At 38.5% G+C, this 18,254-nt stretch overlaps 1 long non-coding RNA gene across 2 annotated transcripts in view; it reads right to left on the bottom strand.

Annotated features, from left to right (window-relative positions):
• The window catches only part of LOC113600655 (uncharacterized), a 346,128-nt gene that overhangs the window by 284,690 nt on the left and 43,184 nt on the right, over window positions 1-18,254 (bottom strand). Inside the window, exon 1 of one of the 2 annotated variants that reach the window (XR_008292500.1) lies at window positions 1,366-1,847. The exons of the other annotated variant lie outside the window; for it this stretch is intronic. This is a non-coding gene — a long non-coding RNA (uncharacterized LOC113600655). Of the gene's footprint in view, window positions 1-1,365; window positions 1,848-18,254 lie in introns of those variants that run through there. 2 annotated transcript variants of the gene reach the window in all.

Genomic DNA, 18,254 nt, shown 5'->3' with positions numbered 1-18,254 from the left:
GAATTTTAAAAAAGAATACATCTTTCACATAGAAACACCCCCCCCACCCTAATCATTACATTCCTCAGGCATATTTCACTCAGATTCCAGACAAGTAACATTACAATTCATCCTCATATCAGCAATTGTTACATCAAAAAGAAAAGACAGAGATATAGCTAAATGAATTGCACGGAGAAAGCCAGATAGTAATAAGAGACAGCTTTCATTTGCACATTTATATTGCTCAGGAATCTACTACAGGGTAAAGAAATAAAATCTGAAAAATTATTTACCCATATTTTTTCATTTGTTAGAAAACTTCCGTTTTAAAACAGGTAAGGCATAAATAGGGTGACTGGAGAAGACTAGATGGTGAATTATTCATTCTAGTGGGGCATTCCAGGTCACAAGACAGGAGACTTCTTATAATCTTAGACATAATAGAGATCGAGGATGACAGAGCTCTGTTAAATCAACTCATACTGCATTCAATTCTTCAGAACACAGCACTGATAAGACACTGGTAGACCCAGGAGAGAAACATCTGAGATGAATTGTCAGGTATCAGAGAAAAGCAGGTCAGAATGCAAGCCTGTTTTTTAAAGCGATTTGTCCAGAAGACCAGACAAAGGGAAAATATTGTGGAATAGTCCTTCACTTCCCCTGATTCCATGCCACCATTATTAAAATGACTGTAATAATAGACCAATCAGCATATTTTTAAGGTGGGGGGAGAATGAAAAAAAATCAAGCCCATGACTGGTTTTTTTTTTTTAACATTTTAAATGATCATAAAAATATTATGTATTCCCAGAGGCAATTTTTTAAAATATGGAAAAACAAAATAAAGAAATGATCTCTTCTCTTACCACTCAGAAATAGAAAAAATCATTAAGACTTCGTAAAAATATCTTTGGTCTATTTCATGTGAAGATGTGTGTATTTGATAGTAATGATAATCTAAAGCATATATATTTTCCCCAAAACTGGATCTGTATCTATGTCTATCTATCTCTATCTATCTATATATAGAGATAGATAGACATAGATATATAGATATATAGATATATAGATATTTCTCCTCAAAACTGGATCTATATTATAAATAGGCTTTATAACCTGCATTTTTTTTCACTGAACATTCTTAAGTATTTTAATTACAATGTCATAATGTGCTAATTTATCATCACTATTAAAAATGACGTAAGGCACCAATGTGCATATTATATAAAGGCTTAAAAAAAACCTTGATATAGGAACAAGCAATTTCCCAACATATGAACATGTATACCAAATCCTAGTTTTGCAATATCCACTGCGGTATCATTAATTATCTAGAAAAAGAAGACAAGTTACATAATCTGTAAATTTCAGTTTCCTTACCTATAAAATGCCATCATATAGTTGCAGATTCCTATTCTTCATAACTCAGTCCTGGAATTAGTTATAGAAGCAAAAATATCAGTTTAAAGGGGGAGTCCTAAAATGATACAAACAAACCTTCAACATTTTACAGTAACTTAACATATATAAATGAACACTCATCAAGCCTATGAAATAGTGTAAAAGCCTTTTATTTCCTTTCTTGCACAAACCACACCCATAATGTATCTATAATTTCCAGTTTTACTTTCTTTAACAAGAAACAGAATATGCAGACACTTGTAAAGTAGTCTAAGTGCAAAATCTTTCCAGATTTTCTCCTCATACTAAATTAAACAGTAATTTGTTTACTGAATTCCTTTATTAAGACTTTTTTTATATGAAATTTATTGTCAAATTGGTTTCCATACAACATCCAGTGCTCATCCCAACAGGTGCACTCCTCAATGACCATCACCCATTTTCCCCTCCCTCCTACCCCCCATCAACCTTCAGTTTATTCTCAGTTTTTAAAAGCCTCTTATAGTTTGGCTCCCTCCCTTTCTAACATTTTTTTTCCTTCCCTTCCCAACTTTTTTTTCCTTCCCTTCCCCTCTCCAATGGTCTTCTGTTAAGTTTCTCAGGATCCACCTAAGAGTGAAAACATATGGTATCTGTCTTTCTCTGTATGATTTATTTCACTTAGCATAACACTCTCCAGCTCCATCCACGTTGCTACAAAGGGCCATATTTCATTCTTTCTCATTGCCACGTAGTATTCCATTGTATATATAAACCACAATTTCTTTATCCATTCATCAGTCAATGGACATTTAGGCTCTTTCCATAATTTGGCTATTGTTGAAATAAACAATAGGGGTACAATAAATAAAACTTGGGGTACAAATGCCCCTACGCATCAGCACTCCTGTATACCTTGGGGAAATTCCTAGCACTTTCTAAACATTCAAGTTCGTTTTCTTAAAAACAGTATCTTTCTTTCCCACCTATATATTATCACTTTACATGACATTTAATCAATTTACATTAATTTCAACCACAAAAGGTTTGGGAACAAAGCTCAAGTGGTCCTTCTGAGTACATTCCTCCACCAAAAGTGCACTACAGTGTTCAGCGCACTAAAGAATAACCTACTGGCCTTGAGCAGCCACTATGTCAGGAAGACCAGTCAACACGTGGTAGAGGGAGGGAAAGCCTCCAATAAGACAGACATGGAGAAAGTGCATAGGGGTGGCTATAAACATCAAAAGAGGCAATGTACACAAAATATTTATCAGGGTGTGTGGCACTTAATTAGCTTTTGATATGCATTCGCTTAAAAGAAAAGAAAGAGAGGGAATAAGAAAATAACAGCATCCCCTTCTGCCCTTCACTCATCATCACTGAAATGTAGTCAAGGCTCAATGAAGAGCAAGCAAAGAGAACCTCAGTGTTAAGGATTTGTCAGGCTAGTCCTAACAAGACTCGAAGATGAGGATCTGGCATACATCAGATGCAGCAAACCAAAAGTACTTTCCAGAACACAAGTTGTCTGGCTCCGATGGTAAGTTATCATTGGATACGCTAGATCCCAGAGTCACATGAAGCCATATGAACTCCCAGGCCAGAAATATGTTGGATCAAACAAGCTGATTATCAGGAAACAAAGACACTGACTGGGAGCATTAACTATTAGACTACCCTTTTCAGCCCAAACTATCTACTTCATCATCTCTGGGATGTTTCATGTTTACATCTGTAAATGGCTGCTTAGTGTCTTTATTTCTCATGTCAGCCACTACCAGGAAAAGAAGCACCTGTGAAAATTTAACTTAAAAGAAATTTAAAAACTGCATTATCCTGACTTTAATCAATTTTTATCATCATCCTTCTCTATCTTAAGAAATTCCTTTCTTGCCACCAGCCTAAGCAGAGCTGTTTTCTATTCAGTTTTCCCTAAAGCAAAGAGGATGATAGCTAACAAAGGGTTTCAACGAGCTGCATTTTGAGAACATAGGAAAACACAGTGCAAGAGTAAGTGAAAACTTAATTGTCTGTAAGACATGGGATTAACGGAGCTGACACTAACAATCAGTAGATGAAGTGTCAACAATGTAAATAAATAAGAACAGAATGATAAATGCAGTCAAAATCTTTGAGAGCTAGAGAGGTTGTGAATTTCTCCTGTGGACAATGGATGTTGAAAAGACTGCAGATGAATAGAAGTTAGAGGAGTCCTAGGACCAGAGTTGTAGATTATAAGTAAGAAATGTCCTCAAAGAACTGTTGCTGAAGTTTTCATGTGAAATGCCTATGAGGCAGCAGAAAAAAGAATGAGAAAAGAGAAGTTTCCTTACATGACAATTTGGAGCAAAAACTGGGTTCCAGGCCATATTTGGGTCATGTCAAGTTAGTTCAGCCTTCTTATGATCACAGTTCCCTTTAATAATCTGTGACAAAGCTACAGACCTCAAAATAGTTTTGCAATGTCTAATAAAACTATATGTGCTTACCATGTAACCCAGCAATTGCACTGTTGGGAACTTATCCCAAAGACATGAAGACCTATTCACACAAAAACCTGTACACTAATGTTCATAGCAGTTTCACTCACAATAGCCAAGCACTGTGAACAACTAAAATGTTTTCAGTGGGCACATGTATAAACAAGCTGTGGTACAATCCTACTGTACCACATATTGCTTAACAATAAAAAGAAGTGAATTACAGATACACTCAACAACTTGGATAAATCTCCAGGGACTTAGGCTGAGTGGAAAAAATAATAATAAAGCAAACCTCAAAAGACTACAGATTTGATGGCTCCCTTTATGTAACATTCTTGAAATAACAAAATTGTAGAGCCAAGGAACAGGTAAGTGTTGACAGGGATTAGGGATAGTAGGGACAGAGGTGGATGTGATTATAAAGGGAATAGTAGGAGGGACATGATTGTGGACAGTTCTGTACCTTCATTGTGGCAGTGGTTACATGAGTAGTACATAACACAACTGCATAGAATCCCCCCACCCCCCCCACCACACACACACACACAGGTATATGTAAAACTGGAGAAATGTCAATAAGCCCTGTAGACCTCAGGTCCTGGTTTTGATACTGTGATATAATCAGGCATTATATTACCATTGGTCCCAAAACACAGGACCTCTCTATACATGTTCTGCACCTTCCTGTGAATCTATAATTATATCAAAATGAAGGTTTTTCAAAAAAGGTTGGTCTATATGTACTGATATGGAAATATAACTTTGTATTATTAGAATCAGCTGTCAAATAGAATTGTGGTGTGATCCTCTTATCAGGAAAGAGACTGAAGATATAAAGAGTGAAAAGTGGAAAAAAACAAATTCTAGGTTTTTGCTTGAGCTGCTTCTGTGCTGGTTGAACTTTTTTACTTGATATTTTGTACAGTTTGAATTTTCTCACAGTGTGAACATATTACTTTTATTATTTAAAAGGAAAATAAGAATAATATAAATTATTTTTTTAATCTATGGACCTTCTCCCCCCCAAAATTCATGTACAATTATGTACACAATTTTAGCAATCCCAAAGACCCTGAAGCCCATCCATGGATCTTCTAAAGGGTATGTGTGCCCCTGACTAGGCACCCCCACTTTAAAAAAATTGATGCCTGCAGACTTGGAGAGAAGTAGGATCAGGGGACCTATTAAATATATTCTGTAATCACCCTGGGCTCCATTTGCTATGATGCCCAGCCACCCTCAAGTGGGAAATAAAGATTCATTTCTTTGTTTCTTTGGAAGTGACTACATGTGGAACTCTGAATTTCAACTTCAGGAACCACACCAAGGGTGATCATAACAAACATGAAGGAATAAATTAACATATAAATAACTTATTACTAAGAGTACTTAGAACAACATGAGGAAATAGAATGGTTCTTTGAGCATTTGTTTACTAGCCACATTCCAGGCAATATGCTAGGCACTGGAAATAAGGCAGTGAGAAAAACAGGCTTGTTTTCCACCTAGAAACTACTGGGTGCCTAGAGGCATGGGAATGTTCTTGGCCTGCTTAATGCAAGACATCCCATCTTGTTGAAAATCTTCGGTATATAAAAGGCAGAGGGGAGAATAGGTGAATTAGAAGATAAAATTATGGAAACAGAGGAAGCTGAGAAAGAGAAAAAATCCAGGAGTTACGAGGGGAGAATTAGAGAACTAAGTGATGCAGTCAAACGGAACAATATCCGTATCATAGGAATGTCAGAAGAAGAGAGAGAGAAAGGGGCTGAAGGTGTACTTGAACAAACCATAGCTGAGAACTTCCGCGATCTGGGCAAGGAAACAGGCATTGAAATCGAAGAGGCACAGAGAACTCCCTTCAGACATAACTTGAATCAATCTTCTGCATGACATATCATAGTGAAACTGGCAAAATACAAGGATAGAGAATTCTGAAAGCAGCTAGGGATAAACGGGCCTTAACATACAAAAGTAGACACATAAGGGTAGTAGCAGACCTATCTACTGAAACTCAGCAAGCCAGAATGGAATGGCAGGAAATCTTCAATGTGACGAACAGAAAAAATATGCAGCCGAGAATCCTTTATCCAGCAAGTCTGTCATTCAGAATAGAAGGAGAGATAAAGGTTTTCCCAAACAAACAAAAACTGAAGGAATTCATCTCCACTAAACCAGCCCTACAAGAGATTCTAAGGGGAACTCTGAGTGAAATGTTGCAAGGACCACAAAGCACCAGAGACACCACTATAAGCATTAAACCTACAGATAACATAATGACTCTAAATCCATATCGTTCAATAATAGCACTGAATGTAAGTGGACTAAATGCTCCAACCAAAAGACATAGGGTATCAGAATAGATAAAAAACAAAACAAAACAAAACAAGACCCATCTATTTGCTGTCTACAAGAGACTCATTTTAGACCTGAGGACACCTTCAGATTGAAAGTGAGGGGATGGAGAACTATCTATCATGCTACTGGAAGTCAAAAGAAAGCTGGAGTAGCCATACTGATATCAGACAAACTAGACTTTAAATTAAAGGCTGTAACATGAGATGAAGAAGGGCATTATATAATAATTACAGGGTCTATCCATCAGGAAGAGCTAACAATTATAAATGTCTATGCACCGAATTCAAAAGCACGCAAATATATAAAACAATTAATCACAAACATAAGCAACCTTATTGATAAGAATGTGGTAATTGCAGGGAAAATCTTCAGTATATAAACAATGTGTATAATTGATATATAAGGATTATGGAACCAGAGTGGAAATGTTTTATAACTATCCTAAAAGAAATATAATACATAAATATATAAAGAAATATCAGATAGATAGAAATAGAGATATAGAGAGATAATGATAGATAGATAGATAGATAGATAATCAAATACCTATGTTCATCCAGAACCCTTTCAGACAACCACTAGTTTCAATCTTTGACTCAAACATGGTAAAAAAAAAAAAAAAAAAAAAAAAAAAGCTAAATGATTCCATAATCCAAACAAATAATCTTATGTTTAAAAAAAATTAAAAAGAAAGCTCGGTGGAGAATTGTAATAGTACCTTAACAAGAATAGGACTGATAGAAAGACACATGATATATTAAAAAATTTGAAGTTGAAAAGTAGTATAGAATACATGTGGCTAATAACCTAATAACACATTCTGTAGCCAGACCACCTGGGTTGGAATCCCAAATCTGCCACCTAACAGCTCTGTGTCCAAGGGAATTACTCACTCTCTGTGCCTCAGCTTCTTCATCTATAGAATGGACACATGACATAGTTGAATGAATTAGAGTTCTATAAATGCATTTGTCAAATAAACTTTATAGCAAACAATTATTGGAGTGAAACCAAATGTTACAGGTATTCACAGAAAAATATTCATAGGAAAAGAGTTATTCAATGAGTAGGAGTTCACCAGGTGGTATTAGGGAGACATGCTCCTCCAGACAGAATCCAGGCAAGGCCAAGGCAGGAAAGTGAGAGAAGGTTTGGAAAAAGCAGTCCTGTAGAAGTGTGACAAGAAGACAGAGGTTGAGGGCTGGGGGTGCCTGGCTGACTCAATCGGTGTAGCATGTGACTCTTGATCTCGGGGTCATGAGTTCAAGCCACATTGATCTCTACACCACATTGGGTGTAGAGATTACTTAAAAATAAAATCCTAAAAAAAAAGAAGAAGACAGAGACTGGCCTGCAGGGGCAGATTAGAGGCTCAGCAAAAAGAGACCTGGCCTGCCAACTAAGGATTTGGGTTTTACTTGATAAGTAATGCTAAACCCTTGAAGGATTTTGAAAAAAAAAAAAGAAACCTGATGGGTACTATGCTTTAGGAAAATCAACTTGTCCCATGGTTTAGATGAGTAGATGGGAAAACCAGTTACAAAACCATTATACAATAAATGGTTATACACCAGGAGAAGTATAAGCAAGGCCAAAGCAGAATGATGACAGTGAAGAGGAATAAGAAACAGAATGAAAAATAACTAAGCAGAGAGACAGAGAGATTGGAAAAATGGCTGGGCCAGCAAAAGAAATAGAAAACTATGAAAATAGCTCTGAGAAATTACTATGTGCCAGACATGCTAGGCAATTTCCCATAAGTTTTCACAAGTAATATGCCAAACAATCAAATGAAAATAACCAAGGAAACCGGTAAAACTATCCCTTTGTTTACCCATAAGAAACTAATGCTCGGAAACGTTCGACTTTTTTTGCCTAGGTCATGAGGCCCATGAGTAGCAGAATCAAGATTTGAACCCAAAGCTTCCTGACCCCAGGCCAGATTTCATGCTGTCTCCATTAATCCATGCTAGTGCTGGGGGGAAGGGTGGGGGGGGTGGGAACTTCAACTCCGTTTTGGCTACATTGCTGGGCCTCTGGATGATTTTTTTCAGCAAGCAACTAAAAAGACATGGGCAAGTCTCGAGGTGGGAGGGGGCGGACATCAGGGTTGGAGAATGGAATTCAGAAGCCTCACAGAGGTTTTGTAAGGATTAGTGAAGTCACTGAAGTGAATAATCAATAACAGATCATTTATAATTATTAGCTTGCATGTTCATGTGCTGGGATGTAATCATGTTTGTCTGAAGAGCCAACACAGCAGTTTTAAAGGGATTCACAAACAGAAGAAAGCTGCTGTTCTCTCCAGTAAGCAATATTTTAGTGGCAAAACACCCTGTGAATGGTTTGTGAGTACAAAGCAGCAAGCATGTGAATAGCTTTTTACAATGTCACGTTCTCTCCTTCCACTTGGGAAGGAAGCACAATGCTACCATAAGCAGATACTAACAGCACAGATGCTGGCGCTGATGTGAGCATAAATGCTGTCCCGCACCAAAAAAAAAAAAAAAAAAGAAAAAGAAAAAAATTCCCCAAGTACCATCCCTGCATAAATCTTATATTTTTATGAATCACTGCCATTACGGCAAACGCACACTGCAAATTTGTGTCTTAGGATGTGAATGGATCTTTCTTGATACTTTAGCTTATCTCAGACTCCTCATAATTTATACTTGTCCGTGTATCATATCCAAACAGGGCTTTGCTTCCTAGGTTGCTTGAGTCGCAGCCTGTACCCTGTATGACTGAAGTGCAAAAATAGAGTTTAATTGTAATCCAGAGGAGCGAAATCTTTCTGATGCCTCTGTTGCCATGTTGTAAACATCCGACTACGGATTCAACGTTAATTTTTCCATTTCTTATCAACAGCAGTTTTCCAGAGCCAACAAATATATTCTACCATTCAATTTTATGCTTTGTAAAAGGTGACCTATACTTTCTTTTCAAATGCAGTTCCTTTAATGAAAATATTGTAATGTCAGTCCATGCAAAGCAAATGCATATTAATATGCGTTTACATCTGTCTCATATTAATATTCATGCCTGAATCCACATCCCTACACAAAGCCAATTTTCTGACCATCTGTGTGATGGCTGGTGGATGCAATGAATAAATTTTATTTGTGAGGGGAGTGATAAATCATGTATCTTCAGTTTTTCACCCACAATCTTTCCTCTTAGGTGCAAAAATGTTTTCATCGTGGTTTGGAATATTTAAGTAAACGAAACGGATTAACCCTTTAATATTCCTACAGTTACTGACAATTTTATAAAGGCCATGAAAATGCAATCTCAACACCTCCCACCAAAAATCAGGAGAAGGGACTATGGATTTACGTGGTTGGATTTGACATCTCTGGCTCTGATGTGAGTTCAGGATCTTATAATAATTTTCTGTGGTGTTTAAAATGCACTGTAGCTGTTTTTGAAAAGCTTCACAGATGAAGATAAGGCCTTTGCAAAAGGGTATATTCCTGAAGAAAGTCCTTACAACCATCATGTATCTTAAAAGTCATATGAAGTGTAACCATACACAATGGACAGGTTTCAAACAGGGCAAGTTTATCAGTATTTAGATAATGATCTCAGTACTTTACATTTTACCCAAGTGAAATATCAAGATTTCAGCAGTAACAACTTGTTTGTAAATTCAGTGATCTTTGGGGGAAATATTGCATCCAGATCTTAGAAACAATCAGGATCTGAGACAAATGCAGTTAATTAACCTGGCAAACAGAGCCCAAAAGGAAGGATTCAATTGAAAAACAATCATATCATGGTAGAGAGAGCCTGAAAAATATTGCACACTGAAAAAAGAAGTATGATCTGGTGGCCTGGATAATGAAAACTGTGTCGAGTGGTCTAAGATGGCTTCCTTGCCTCTTCCTGGAACGCTTTCTATGAATTCTAGATGATTGGGCTACTAGATTGAATCCAAACCCAAAGTTTCCATCCAATTTAGTTTACCTCCTCTGAGTTAGAGAGGGCTTTCCTAAGGTCCCTGAGAATGTCACAAACAGCACAAACCATAACTTCCAGGTCAAAGCAGAAATAAATTGGAACTTAGTGTTCTCACTTACAAGCTGCCAAAAGTTTCTACATCAGCTGTAGCAATGCTGAACAGAGTGACAAGGTCAAACAAGAACCCTCAAAGCTATCAGTCTACAGTACATACAGCTCCCGTTAGCACATAGATATTCAAACCACAAATGGAGCCAGTTCAGAGAAATTTTGTCCCAAAGAAGCATCAGTTATGGATCTAGCACCTGTGCCCTGCAAGGCACCATTCTAAGAAGGAGCCTAAGATGCTATGCTGCCTCTGAAAGCTGACCACCTTGCTGGTATGAAGACAGATGCTCCCACAAGAAGAGTCTCAGCCACTAAGTGGGTGTGTGATAAACATGAACTGAGCACGACAAAAGAAATTTTTAGAACAGTGAGATTTCCACAAGCCCAGGAAATCAAAGAAGCTCACCAAAAAGAATTTGAAATCAGTCTTGAAGGCTGAAAAGATTCAGATGGTCACAGAAAAGGAGAAGTCATAGCAGATGGGAGAAGCTTTACAGAGCCCAGAGCAGGAAGTATTTCATTGGGAGGAAGCAGGAGTAACGGGTGAAATTGTGGAGAGTCCAGCCCTGTAGAAGTGAAGAGAAATGCCTACTACACATGTAGGCATTAAATAACATTGAATTATAAAGTCAGAAAAATAATCTCCTACTAACTCTGTTAATTCTCCTAATTGCCTTAAGAAGACAGTCTCAGTTTGGTGCCAATATATCTTCCACACCACTCGAGTACTTGCTAAATCTCTCTTTTTCACAAAGAGAGCCAGCCTCGGGCCCAAAGTCTACAGGCTGGAATTTGATAATATCGTTTGCTTTCATAATGTTGGTTATCAATGTTACTTTATTCTATACCAAGAAGCACTTACTGGTCTTCCATTTGTGGCGGTAATATAACATTTCCTTTTAAGGAAAATTTATTTAAGTTTTTTAAAATTTATTGTTTTTTTATTTTTTTATGCTTATTTTTATTTTAGGGAGAGAGAGAGCATGCACGAGCTGGGGAGAGGGGCTGAGGGAGAGAGAGAATCTTAAGCAGGCTCCACTCTCGGTGTGGAGCCCAACACAGGGATCGATCCCACAATCCTGGGATCTTGACCTGGGCTGAAATCAAGAGGCAGATGCTCAGCCAACTAAGCCACCCAAGGACCCAAAATTAGTTGTTTTTTATAGATAAATAGTAGAATCAGTGAGGGTGACCAAGAAATGATGAAGGTGTGGAGAGGACCAATGTTGGCATAGTAACTGGCAAGATGGAAAGATGGCTTGGACTCAGGCTGGAAATGCCTCAATACAGAAGCTGACTGGATTAAATTACAGTCTTTGATTTCAATTCCATTGGTAATTCTAAGAATCTCTGTTTCCCTCTTACAGGGGCATTGCTGAGGTCATGTTTGTAAAATCTCTCTCAGGCCTAGAATCTTTCAAAAATATATCTAAACGTTTTCACATAAATGTGAAAGGAACATTATCTAAATGAGTGATGGAGGAAAACATAATAGGTCACCAAGCCCTATCCCTCACTGATGTACCCCAAGAGATAAAAACATAAAATACTTCACCAGCAGCAAAAGGATATTGCTTTCATTATATCGCCCAGGATTTCACACCATATACTTAAGTATGATTTAGCATAATATTGATACTTGTTTATATTTGCCACCTACCTATTTCACAGTGATGTTGTAAGGATTAGTGATATAATATTTCTTAAGCCTTTTCGGCTCTTAAAAGAAAATATGCACTATAAAATCAAGGTAATAGTAATAATAGTCATCATCATAATAGCAATAACTGCTCATGCATTTTCAAACGTAGGCTCTGTGTTGATGGAAAGGGAAATTAGGCTGTAAGCTAAAAACGCGTGCCTATCAGCTGGTTAGAACACAAAGACTTCGGATGGGATAATAGTGATACTATCTACAGTTACCAAGGTCTAGAGTGAGGTCTGAGATTCTGCATTTTAGCTACTTCTGGGTTGCTGATGCTGCTAGTCTGAGGCCACACTGTGAGTGGTAAGGCCTTAAATGACACCACTCTCCCAGCGTCAGATCTAAAATATATGCCATTGACCATCAGCAGATTTAAGGAAACATGTGTAAACTCATCTTGGCAAATCTGTCACCGCTGCTGAGGCCGCCCCCATTTTTGCCCCTTTTGTGACTGGTAGTCTATCTCTATTGTCCAATTCACCACCTCCATGAAAACTCTCTCTCTCTCATTGTCTTCCTCTCATTCCCAGGCCAGATGTGAACTCTTTAAGAGCAGACACTCCATCATTTATCCTAAAAACTGATCACAAAGTTTCAACAAAGATCTATGTTCAAAAATGTTGACTTCAGGGATGCCTGGGTGGCTCAGTCAGTTAGGCATCCGACTTTGGCTCAGGTCATGATTTCAGGTTCGTGAGTTCAAGGCCCGGAATCGGGCTCGGTGCTATCAGTGCAGAGCCCGCTTCTAATCCTCTGTCTCCCTCTCTCTCTCTGCCCCTCCCCACTTGTGTGCACTCACTCTCTCTCTCTCCCTCCCTCCTCTCTCTCAAAAATAAATAAACATTAAAAAATAAATAAAAAGTAAAAGTAAAAAAAAAGACTGGGATTGGAGGAGTCAAACCCTGGGTTTCTGCTCCCTGGCTCTCTTCGGTGTGCCCCACAGGTGGAAATGGCTCTTGGATATCTGGGGTCTGAACAGTCCCTTGTGAGCCCTGACATCAGGGAGCCTCCACCACTGAATGGTCTATGAGGGCTGGGACACAAGGGGCAGAAGACCAGAAGCCCTACCAATTTTTCCAGACTGCGCAAGCCCTCGGGGTCTTTTACAACCTCAACAGAGTCATTGACTGACCCAAGACCAGGGGCTAAGTCTTTTTTAAGGGGATGAGGAAAAAGTTTTTTAATATGATTTTTTCTTACATTAAAATATTATAGGAAAGTACATATACATGTACAAATGTATATGTCTATGAGTGAAACTCTGGAAGAAAATACTCCAAAATGTTAATGGTAATTAACATTTGGAAGATTTTTTTTTCTTCTTTACACATTTCCATATTTTTCAAAAATCTGAAAAACACCTAAGTTGCTTTTAGAATTAGGCAAAGAAAGTACCCAAAAAAATGTCATTTTTTAAAATCGAAGCACATATTTTATTCACCTTTTTTATATGCAGCACCTAGAACAGTTCTGGTTCACACAGCAGGCGCTCAAATAAATGATAACGAAATTAAATACAATAAACTATTAGAAGCCCATGCCATAATGGTAAGTTAATACAATCACCCTGCTATACAAGAAATGGTCCGTGTACATATGAAAGACAGCAAGTTATTCTGAGAGAGCTATTCTGAGAATATCATTTTATATAATACTATTAAAAATTATCATGAGAGAAGTATCAAGTAAGCATTAAACAAAGGCAATCTGGGCTCAGGGACAGTGTCCTTGATCTGGAGACAGGTTTTGCTTAGGTCCCCATGTTAACCACTAAGTACATCCCTTTGGTGAGTCACTGCCCTTCGCAAACCTCCAATACCTCATCTGTAAATATAACTTCCATCAACTTAAACATGGTATTGTTAAAATCAAACGAAGGGTAGAATGTGAGAGCAATTTTGAAACTATGATGTACTACCCCAGACTATTTTTATCACTAGAACATGTTTTGGCAGTATGAAAAAGTACTAATAATATAGCTAATTCTTTTAAATCATTTATCAAGTAAAAAAAGAAAAAAAATCAAACTAGACATCTGTATCATGCTCCTGCCTCTTTGTCCAGCCAGTGATCTAAGTCATTCTTAACATGATCACAAACTAATATGAGAAACACAAATGTAGACAGAGGAAATGAAGGTTAGTTAGTGACCTTCTACACGTTACCATGTGGTTCATTCACATATTCATTCTTTCAACAATATTTATCGCATCATTATTCATTATTCATTATCCATTTAAATAATATTCATTATTTCAACAATATTTATACACTCTTCCAGGAGCTGGAAAGTCAGAAGCGAGCCAGGTAAGTGTTTCTGCTTTAGTACAACTTTCATTCTAGTGGGGAAAAGATCACCAATTAACAAGTAAACAAATAAGAGAATCCAAGATTGGGATAAGTGCTATGAAGAAAGTAAGCAGGATTGTGGTCACCAGCTTCTAAGATCGCCCCCAGTGATTCCTCCTCTTGACATTCACACCTTTGTGTAGTCCTTTCTCACATTTTACAGAGTTGGTCTGACTGACCAATAGAATATAAAAGAAGTAGTGAATGGCATGTCACTTTCAAAATTGGGTTATAAAAGACAGGGTGGCTTGTTTGGTCACCTTCTCATGCTCTCACTCTGGCAGAAAAACCAATTGCCATATGTTGGGGACCCTCAGAAAGCCTATGGCAAGTCCCATGTGGCAAATGGCCAGCAAGAAACTGAGGCCTGCCAACAACAGTGTGAATAGTCTTAGAGGTGTGTCCTCCAGCCCTTCAGATGACTGCAGCCCCAGTCCATGCCTTGACTGTAACTTCATGAAAGTTCCTGAGCCAGACCACTAGCTCCCAGATTCTTGACACACACAAAGTGTTAGACAGTAAGTCTTATTGTTTTAAGCTGTTGAATTGTGGGGGGATTTGTTACACAGCAATATATAACGATACAAGGATGTGAAATAAACTGGGCAGTGGTTTGAAAAGACCTACGTGATGAGATTATATTTGCTCTGAGACCTAAAGAACAAGAATGAGCTCTGCAAACAAACAAACAAACAAAACCCAGCTAAGTTAAAGGACCAGCCAGCAGAAATGGAAAAGGACTTGGAACATTTGGGAAGCAAACAAACTTTTCTCCCCAGTCTGTTCATTGATTTGACAAGTCTCCATTCATCCCATGTCCCCTACTGCTGGCAATTCTTATTTCCCATTGTCTTATCTACTGCATTTATGCTTTTTCCTTTTAGTGTTTCTTCATAGAATTATCATCATTTGGGGTAATTCTCCATAGTATAGGATTACCCACATATCACAGAATATCTTGCAACACAGGCCTTTCCACTAAATTCTGAATCTCCAGTGACATCTCCAGTGACAATCTCACATAAGTACCCAAACCTCCCTCCTTCCTCACTTTTCAAAATAGCCTCCAATAAGGCAGTATTGTCCCCACTTTGAAACGACACAGTTTAACCTACAGAAACACAGAGTGGTAGTGACTAAAAATATTCTTGGGCACCAAAGTTTCTTAAATATGAAACTTAGCTCCATCACTTATCAGAAAACAAACTTCATCTTTCTCAACCTCATTTGTTCATCTGTTAAATAAGCCTTCCAAAGATTAAATGAAGTATCATATGTACAAAAGCACAGGCCTGGCACATGGGAGCTTGTATTAAATTATTTCTCTTGGCCAAGCCAAATCCCTCTCATTCTTTAAAATCAAACTGAAGTCAGATCTCTTCCCAAAAGCTCTGGTGGCTCCACTTACCCTCTTCTTTGAGTTTATAATGGATGTGCCTGCCACCAATGGACACCTTCCTTGTGGGTAGATGACATACGATGGCTATTGTTCTCTATGGAAACTACAGGGGTATCAGGGACAGTTTTTAAATTATATGGCAGTCTTCCTTTTCCTCTCCCACTGCAGACCACAGTGATGGAAGGTGTGCTTACCTTTCTGCTCTTCTGTACCATCCTTTTGAGGTTTTTCCCCATCGATGTTGGTTGTAGAGGTGTAGACTCTACAGTACGCACCCCTTCCTTGTTGCCACAAAATAAAACACAGGGGCCTTATAACCCACATGTCAGCTGCCTAGATGTCCCCCTACAACCTTCTGGCACTGAGGAGGCAAAGGTGGTGGAATAGTCTCAGTATCAATTTTCAAAATGTTCAAGCATTAATTAACATCATCCCAGGATCTCAGGACTCTCAAAAGTACTCTATTTCCCCAGTCTCCCTTTGCTTGGATTGCTTGCTTTCAGTAACCTCTCTCGACCCCTGTCGTGTCTTGCCTCTTTCAGTCACTCTCTCTTCTCCAGCCCATATCCATACTAATGGGAAATGTGGCTCCCTTGTCCTTTTCCCTCTCCTACAAATGAGGTAGAAGGCAGAGCTTTGGGAGTGACAGGGGAACGTCTGTACAACCAACACAGCAAAGAGCTGAATGCTTACTATTTCAATTCCTGTTACTAACAGTCCACCAGCTCCAATCTCCTGAAATTTGTTTTCCTCACTTGAACACAGTGATAGTCACCATGGAGGGGGAAGGAGAAGCTTAAAAAAAAAGCAGAAAGTTTATGAGGTAAGAAATGTCCTAAATTTCTTAGTATGGATCCTAGACCTATCATTCAGACTCTCTTTCTCAAAGAGCATCAAAGCTGTGAATCAGACTTGCCTCCTTTTTCTTGTTGCTGCTGCTGTTTCTCTAAAGGATTGCCTTTTTCCATGGCCATCTATCCTACACTGGGTTGAACCCTTAATTTTTTTTAAAGAACCCTGCCCACTGTAACATGAAGATGTAAATCAGAGATGTGAACTATCGCCTTTGTGCGTGACTACCTTCCTCCAGTGTGCGGTTGATACGCAGCACCTCCACACTGGAAAGTCCCCCCTCCAAGGGTTTCCAGGTTCTCACCCACCCTGACTGACCCCTACAGCATAGCCTTACTTCCCCGGCTAGATTAGCAATCTCTTACCAATCCCCTGCTAGATTACCAACCCTTTGGGCCATGTGCTCAGAGTTGTTACATTTTTGTCCCTGTGCCCCCAGATACCTAGTCCCAGTCATAAAAGAAGGCTTAATGTCTTTATTGACTGATTGATTCTTGAAACCACACCCACTTATCAATCAGTTTTTGCTTTCTTTATAATTGACCTCATCCACATGTACTCATGGCAGAGGCACCATATGTTAGTGCTTATGTTGGACTAAATAAAGGAAAGAAATTTGGAAAGAACTTCACACATCATCTGGGTAATTATCCTGTATTTATAATAGAGCAGCTTAATGTCCCTGCATTAATAAATGACTCAAATGCTGCTACAAGGGCTAAGCATGATTATCGGAGCTTATTACTTAACCCACACAATTAAAAAAAAAAAAAGCCCGTGATCTGATATGGCAGAATAGAACTTAAATGTTCTTTAGCTTCCACAAGGAACAAAGCTATTTATTTACTGATATGGGGGTGAGGAGTGGTCAGCTGGTGGATTCTAGACCTGGCAGTCACAAGAGCCCTACAGAGAGGGTGGTTTTGGGGTCTACTTGGTTCCCTGCCTGGCTTCCTTCCTAACATTCAAACCTAAATCCATTTAAGCCTTTACTTTAAAACCTGGCCCCGCTCCAGCCTTAGGCACCAAACTTGTCCACTTGCCCTAAATTGAGGAAGGACAAGGAGCCTTATGCTACTAGCTTGGTCAATTGATAGGACTTTTTTCTGGTTTCCAGGTTCACTCTGGCATTGGCACCCTAGTTCCCAGATAAATAGGTTTCTAAGTGGCAGTATCTCACACTACCAATAAGTCCCAGCCCCCAAACCCACTGGCAGACATAGAATTTCCACCTCCAAAGTCCAGGATTCTTGGGACCTGACAGCTGAATCATCCTATAGGATCTCCTGCATTGCACAGCTCTGCGTTGGCAACTCCCCATGTCAACTCCATGGCAAATAATTTGCCTTCCTGGAATCTGAGAATTTACTTATACTGTCCCTGCTTGGGTTTGAAAAATCTTGAATTCAGTTTGAGCTTTTTAAGGATACTTGCCTCCTCACTCCCTAGTTCCGCAATCCTCCCCGGTGTGGACCTGAAGCTCTCAATCCTTAAATCAGTGCTTCCCAAACTTTTACACATCATGGCACACATAGAACATAAAATGTGTTCCTTTTTTTGAGATATAATTGACATATAACATTAAATCAGTTTCAGGTGTACAACATAATGATTCAATATTTATATATATATTGTGAAATGATCACCACAATAAGTCTCATTACCATCCATT

Source organism: Acinonyx jubatus, chromosome F2, assembly GCF_027475565.1.
Source record: "Acinonyx jubatus isolate Ajub_Pintada_27869175 chromosome F2, VMU_Ajub_asm_v1.0, whole genome shotgun sequence".
NCBI classification, from domain to species: domain Eukaryota; kingdom Metazoa; phylum Chordata; class Mammalia; order Carnivora; family Felidae; genus Acinonyx; species Acinonyx jubatus.
The sequence above is the reverse complement of the archived record's forward strand: the minus strand, read 5'-3'. Positions and strand labels throughout refer to the sequence as shown.